The 6496-nt window shown below is 41.6% G+C and overlaps 1 long non-coding RNA gene across 1 annotated transcript; it reads left to right on the plus strand.

Annotated features, from left to right (window-relative positions):
- The first annotated feature begins 865 nt into the window (after positions 1–865).
- On the plus strand, positions 866–4843 carry LOC107079556 (uncharacterized). Its single transcript, XR_001480503.2, has 3 exons — positions 866–971; positions 3385–3459; positions 4592–4843. It is a non-coding gene; the product is annotated as an uncharacterized lncRNA (long non-coding RNA).
- The last annotated feature ends 1653 nt before the right edge of the window (positions 4844–6496 follow it).

Here is a 6496-nt window from a genome sequence, read left to right on the forward strand (position 1 = left end):
ATGCTCTAGGACATGTTTTCTGCAAGGTCAACTTGTGCCTATATAAAACGTCGCGCACCGGGAGCCGCTGCCAGGCTATGAGCCAGTTCAGGTCCATCAATTCGTGGCTCAATTCTTTGGGTTGTAATTGACCCCATACTTCATCTGGCAATCCACCAACCAACTCCACTCTGTCCTTTGTTGCAGCTTCCTCATACAGTACTCTGTGGTTGGGCAGCAATGCGGCCTCTACTCCATGACGCTGGATCCACACCGTGGCGTGCCGGTAGTGCCATGGTAAGTCTTCGCCGTGGGGGTCTTATTGTTCCATTTAAACAGTCCTCTTAATTTCCCTGCTAACCAAAACCTCACAAAGTATTGAGATGCATGAACAAACAGCGCTTTAAGAGCAACACACAAAGAAACCACAAATACACAGTTAATCTTCATAGGCAAGTTTGGAACTCCCCTTTCCCCTTTCCGAATAGGTCTAAACATGTCAGTTCTCTTTATATATTCATATCTTTTCCCCCATATGAACCAAAAAGTCTCTCTTATCAAATATCTGTTTAATCTCAATGGTATCTGGTACACTGCTGCCAAATAACTCAAAACAGACAAAACTTCAATCTTGATTACAAGCACTTTACCTATATGAGTTAAACTTTTATTTGACCACTGGCCAAGTCTTACTCTCACCTTTTCCAATTTCTCTAGCCAATTATAGTTGGCCGCATCCCCTTCCTTGAAGTGAACTCCCAGTATCCGCATTGGATCCCTACAGACTTGAAGTCCACTCACTCTATCTTGCCTGTCTCTCCATTTCCCAAAAAATTTGATTTTACTCTTTTCTTTATTCAACCTAGCACCAGAAGCCGCAGCAAAAAGCTCGAAAAGTTGCAGCGCCCTCTGCAGGTCGGCGTCAGAAGACATGAACAAAGTTAAATCGTCCGCATATAGGGCTATCTTAGCCCTTTGTCCACCACCCCCAGGTATCAATATCCACTCTACTTTCGGGTCTAGACACACTAAACGGGCATGGGCTTCAATGTAAATGACAAAAAGCAAAGGAGAAAGAGGGCATCCCTGCCTTACCCCTGAGTTCTGCCAAACCATATTTCCAATATACCCGTTTATTAAGATCTTACTTCCCACTTCTGTGTACAAGGTCTGAATCCACCTAATGAAGGTTGAGCCAAACCCCATCTGCTCCATCACCTTCCACAGGAAAGAGTGGGAGACCCTATCAAAGGCCTTTTCCAGATCCAGATTTACTAACATAAGAGACAGCTCCCTTTGTCCTGTCCAAACTAGTAAATCTCTTATCAATTGTAAGGTCCAACTTATTTTTCAACCCTGAACCCCACACGTTTGCTCTATGCCAATAACTGATGGTAGTACCCTTTTTAGTCTATTCACGAGTACTTTGGCAAAAAGCTTGTAGTCCGTGCACAAAAGTGTCAACGGTCTCCAATTCTTTAAGTCGGTAGCCCTTCCCTTTTTAAACAGCAATGTTAAAATCCCTGTCCTCATCGAAGTCCCCATATACCCCTTTTTAAAAATCTCATTCATAACCTGAAGCAGCACTTCACTCAACTCATCCCAAAACGTAACATAAAACTCAGCAGGTATGCCGTCAACACCGGGCACCTTACCCTTTTTCATGTCACTCTTGACCTCATTTAATTCCTTTAAAGTAAAGGGTTCTTCTATGCTTAACCTCTCTTTCTCTGTCACTGCTTGTGACACCTTTCCCAACACTCTTTGCACTGCTTCCTCTTTTATTTCCTGATCTGTAAAAAGTTCTTGGTAAAACTCAAGTGCCACTTCTAGCATTCCATCTCTGTATGTCACCACCTGCCCTGACTGATTCTGTACCCCCTCCATCACCCTCCTTCTCTGTCTTTTCCACAAACTATTGAACTGAAATGTTGAACAAGTTTCCGAGTACTGCAATTTATCTATATGTAACTTAAATAGATATTTGCGCGCTCTTTTCTCGTAGTAGTCCCTCAATTTCCTTTTTTGTGTATAAATCTCCTCTAAGTCCACGGGTAAACCTTCGTTGCTTTTCTCATATAAACGGTTCAAACTCTCTTGCAATACTCTTCCTTCTTTCCTTTCCACTATCTGTCTTCTCATGCAGTATTCCCTTGTTTCTTTCTGAATCCACCTTTTAACTGATTCCCACCACTTTAACATGGAAGATTGCCTACACCTTGTTCTTTTCCACATTGTCACCTTCCTCCTTATTAGTTCCCCATACTCAGCATCCTCTAGGATCTCAGTGTTAAGTTTCCAGAACCCAGTACCAGCAAACTTAATACCAGTACCCCAAGTCCCCAAGTCTCTGGATACAGATAAGTCTCTTGGCCAAACCCATTGCATTCCTCCACATGGGGGCAGGTTTCCCCTTAGGAACTCTTACAACACAATCTATCAAACCATATTGCCCTAACAGTTTGTGCATACACCTTACATCCGGGCTGTCCTTATCTTTCAAATCAATATTGAAATCTCCTCCCATAACCATTTTCCTATTCGTTAAACAAAAGGGGGCCAAATTCGCATAAAAGGCAGAGCGCTGTGGCGCCACTGCCAGAGCATACACACACACAAACCGGAAATTCACTCCACTTACCACAACATCAACACTCATTAGCCTACCGGCCACGCCCACTTCACTTCTTTCCACTACAAAGTCGTGGGTCCCAAACAAAATCCCGATGCCCATTGAAGGGACTCCTCCCACACTCCATCTGGAAGTTCCTTTGTCCCATTCGCCTGTGAAAGACTCCACATCCCTGCTATCTTTTAAGTGCACTTCTTGCAAAAAACAAACAGTAAATTCCAAGGACTTCAAATAATTGAAAACTGCTGCTCTTTTAATCCTATCCCTCAAACCCCTTACGTTAAGCGTTAAGATCTTCATCATAGATAAATTGGTTTAACAATATCCTTCCTTTACCCATTTTCTTGCCAGAAATACGAGCCGTATAAACACCTCCTTACTTTCTTCTTCACTCGTCCCATTTATTACCAAAGCTGTCAGCTTTCCTCTAGATTTTTCCGCTTCTATTTTTACATTCTTGTACTCCTTTAACATTCTCCTAATACCCCCCACTTCAGCAGGGTATACTACATTCCCATTTGACAACTTACATGAACTTAGGAACTCCTTGGGAGCAGTCAACTTAACCTTTGCACTCTGCCGACATCTATTTTTTTCCTGTTCAAAACTAGCCTCAACTGTCCCTAACTCTTTCACCCATTTCCTCACTAAATCTTCTAATTGATACCTCTTTACTCACAGCTCATTAGTATCTTCTGCATAAATCTGAAATGTATTTATTTCGCCCGAAATCACTACCGGTCTTAAATTAATACCCTTTTCCCCCAAAACAGACCCGTCAAAGGACTCAGGCCAAGCAACAGTCGCTGTTTCGTCGTCCCATCTGCAATATCTCCTGAAACTTGAAGGTAAACACGCTTCAAACCAAACTTCCTTCTCTTTCTCAGCCACTCCACCAGGTAAGTTAATGTCTTGCGTTAGCGTTTGCAGGGATGTATTCGACGATGACAGAGATGATTCTGACACGCAGGCTGACTCTTCCCACCTCTCTCCCAAGGTAGGCATCAGGATTGCACTGCCTTCGCTTCGCCCAGACGAATCCCGCCTCGCCTCTGGATCTTCCGCACTTCTTCCTACCTTCTTACTCGGGTCTTCCTCCGTTCCCACATGTTTCCTTTTAACGTTACACTTCTGATGAACCTCTTTCCCCTCACCTTCCTCCATTCTGTCCCCCTCACCTTCCTCCATTCTGTCCGCCCAGTTTAGACCCTCCACTGCCTTCTTCATTACCTCTAATCCCGGCGTGTCTCTTGAAGTCCCGGCCTCCTGATTGTCCATAGAAGGACTTACAACCAGTATATTCCCCTGGTCACCTTCTGCCTGGGTCTGCTCTTTATCCGCTTCAACACTCACAGATATGTCCATACTGTCCAAATCCCCTTCCATTGCATTCTCCTGCCTGTTCTCCGGAGCGCTTGAGGCTGAATGCGCCCCCACGGCACCACGTACAACCTCTGCATAGTTTCTCTTTCTTTTATCACAGTCTTTAAATGTGTGCCCCTCCCCTCCACACAGGTTGCACCTAACTTCCTCTGTGCAATAAGCCATCCAATGTCCCATTCCTCCACATTTCCTGCATACCTTTTCCCTACAATCAGCAGCATGGTGCTCGGGTTTCCTGCAGCGTCTACACACTGAAGGCTGCCCATAATAATATAGGTAGCCATTATTAGAGCCAATCGAAAAGGTTGCTGGGGGGTGCAAAAGACCATCCGGGGAATTTGCATCGAAGCGGAGTCTCACTCTATACCGATTCTTCCCTGTCCAAACTTTTTTCCTATCAATCACTTTAACCCCAAACCCCTGTATATCAACAAACCTCTTCAGGAAAAAGACTACATCTTCCTCTGGGACATACGGGTTGAACATCGTAACCGTTAAGGTTCTCAATTCCCAGGCAAAGAGGGGTTCTATTATATAATCCACAAATGGCTTAACATCCTTCCTCAAATTAACAGTGTTCCATATCTTCATTGCTAGGTCTTCGGTGTACAAAGAAAGATCAAAGATCCTCTTACCAGGAAAGTCCTGCAAGCAAAAGATGTCCTCGGGCTCCAAGTTCAAGGCTTTGAACAGCACCTCTTCTTCAAAGGTATCCCTTGAGTCCAGCTCCGTCTTCTCGCCTCCAGCCCGTAGCACAAAACGCACAGCATGCCTCACTCGTCCTTCTCGTGTTCTTGATGCTCCTTCCATCGCAGAAAAAAAAGGCCGGAAATCTCCGCCTCTGAATAAATACTTCCAGGAAAGTCCTTGAAGCGCGATCCCTGTCTCTCCCCCCAGCCAAGACCAAGCTGCGGACAAGCCACACACTTGATCTTAGCCAAAACACCAAGAAGCAATGATAGTAGTGATTTATATCATTTAATGAAACTTGGTTAATGATATTCATAAAGTCAAAGTCCTTGACAGGCTTAGAAATCAGTCTTATAAACACCATAACACAACATACTTAATGTTTCTTGGATTATCTGCAGTAGTATGAAAACGTATGTTAAGGAAGCAGTCTGACTCCTCTCTTCAAACATTGTAGAGATTAACATACTGTATGTTTTGGTTTCCGTTCTCCCATTTCCAGATACAGTAGGAAACTCTGAGTGTACCTAAAGCAAACCTGTCATCTGAAATATTTACTGTTTTGATTTTTTGTAACATAAGATTTTCCAAAACAACTCAGAGAGCTTTACAACAGCTTTATTAAAGAAAGCCACAGGTAATGTTGTAGTATTTATAGTAGTTGTAGAATATTACTGTAGCCATTACATTTACCATCATCTTGGTATTCAAAGTTGTGATTATGGTAAACCTTAAGCAGTTCTTTCATTGTGCCATTCTGTATTTATTGCAAAATATTACACTTACTATTTTAAGCAAAATTTAAATTAAATTGACAGATCCTAATCCAATATTAAAACTTTTTTTTTGTTTTAGAACAAAACACAGTTAAACTGTTTTTTTTCCTCTGAAACAGAAATGTCATAAAAACATTTCGCTTTGGACTTTTTTGGTAATCTTGTAAAAAATGATTATTTTTGTAATGAATGCACAGAAAACCTTCACCTTGAGAGAAAATAAAAGAACAAACTGGTTTGTGAACAAACTCTGTAGTGAAACAGTTCAGTTTTAATAAAGAAAACAAAATCACATCAATTACTGGCAGGTGTACAGTAGCTGTTTTTTATTGTTGTATTGAGCTGATATTTTCCTTTCTTGCCATAATATTACAGACATGCACACACAACAAACAGAATAATTTTCCTTTGCATTCCATAGCCTGGCTGTTAAATGTGACAGAAATGCTACTTGAAAAACATGAAAAACATAAATGCCTTGAGTTTCCCATACCATTAATCCTTTTCTTGCAGAATCTAGTAGGAGCACATCTCTCTTCCACACCACAATAGGCTCTGCCTCAGGCATCTCTTGATCATTGTTGTTCAGCTTTATGACTTCTTGATGCCAGTCTTTACAAAACCATCAACCAGCAGGAATAAACTTCTCACCCAGTATGATTTATATGAAAAACAAATAATTATTTAGATTGTTAGAGTTCTGAAGCAGAATAATATCTACATGATTATGTACAGTACTTCTAACAATGCATAGTATCAATATTAATATTTTAATTATGTTGATCTACCATTTTGCATCAATTAATTTCATGAGTCTCTTTTTTAAGTTTTAAAAGGAGCAAGCTCTGGAAAGCACAACCTGGTATCCTACCTCAATTCTAAGCACTGTATGGGAATTCAGAAAAACCTGATGCCTCAAATCCAAATGTCAGTATTGTTTCCTTGCAACCTTTACTGTGATGCATTAAAAGTGGAACAAATGCTATGGGTTCCAGCACTCACTTGTTGAGGTTTTAATTTATCTTAGTATATCATC

The sequence above is a fragment of the Lepisosteus oculatus genome, chromosome 3 (assembly GCF_040954835.1).
Source record: "Lepisosteus oculatus isolate fLepOcu1 chromosome 3, fLepOcu1.hap2, whole genome shotgun sequence".
Classification (NCBI taxonomy): Eukaryota; Metazoa; Chordata; class Actinopteri; order Semionotiformes; family Lepisosteidae; genus Lepisosteus; species Lepisosteus oculatus.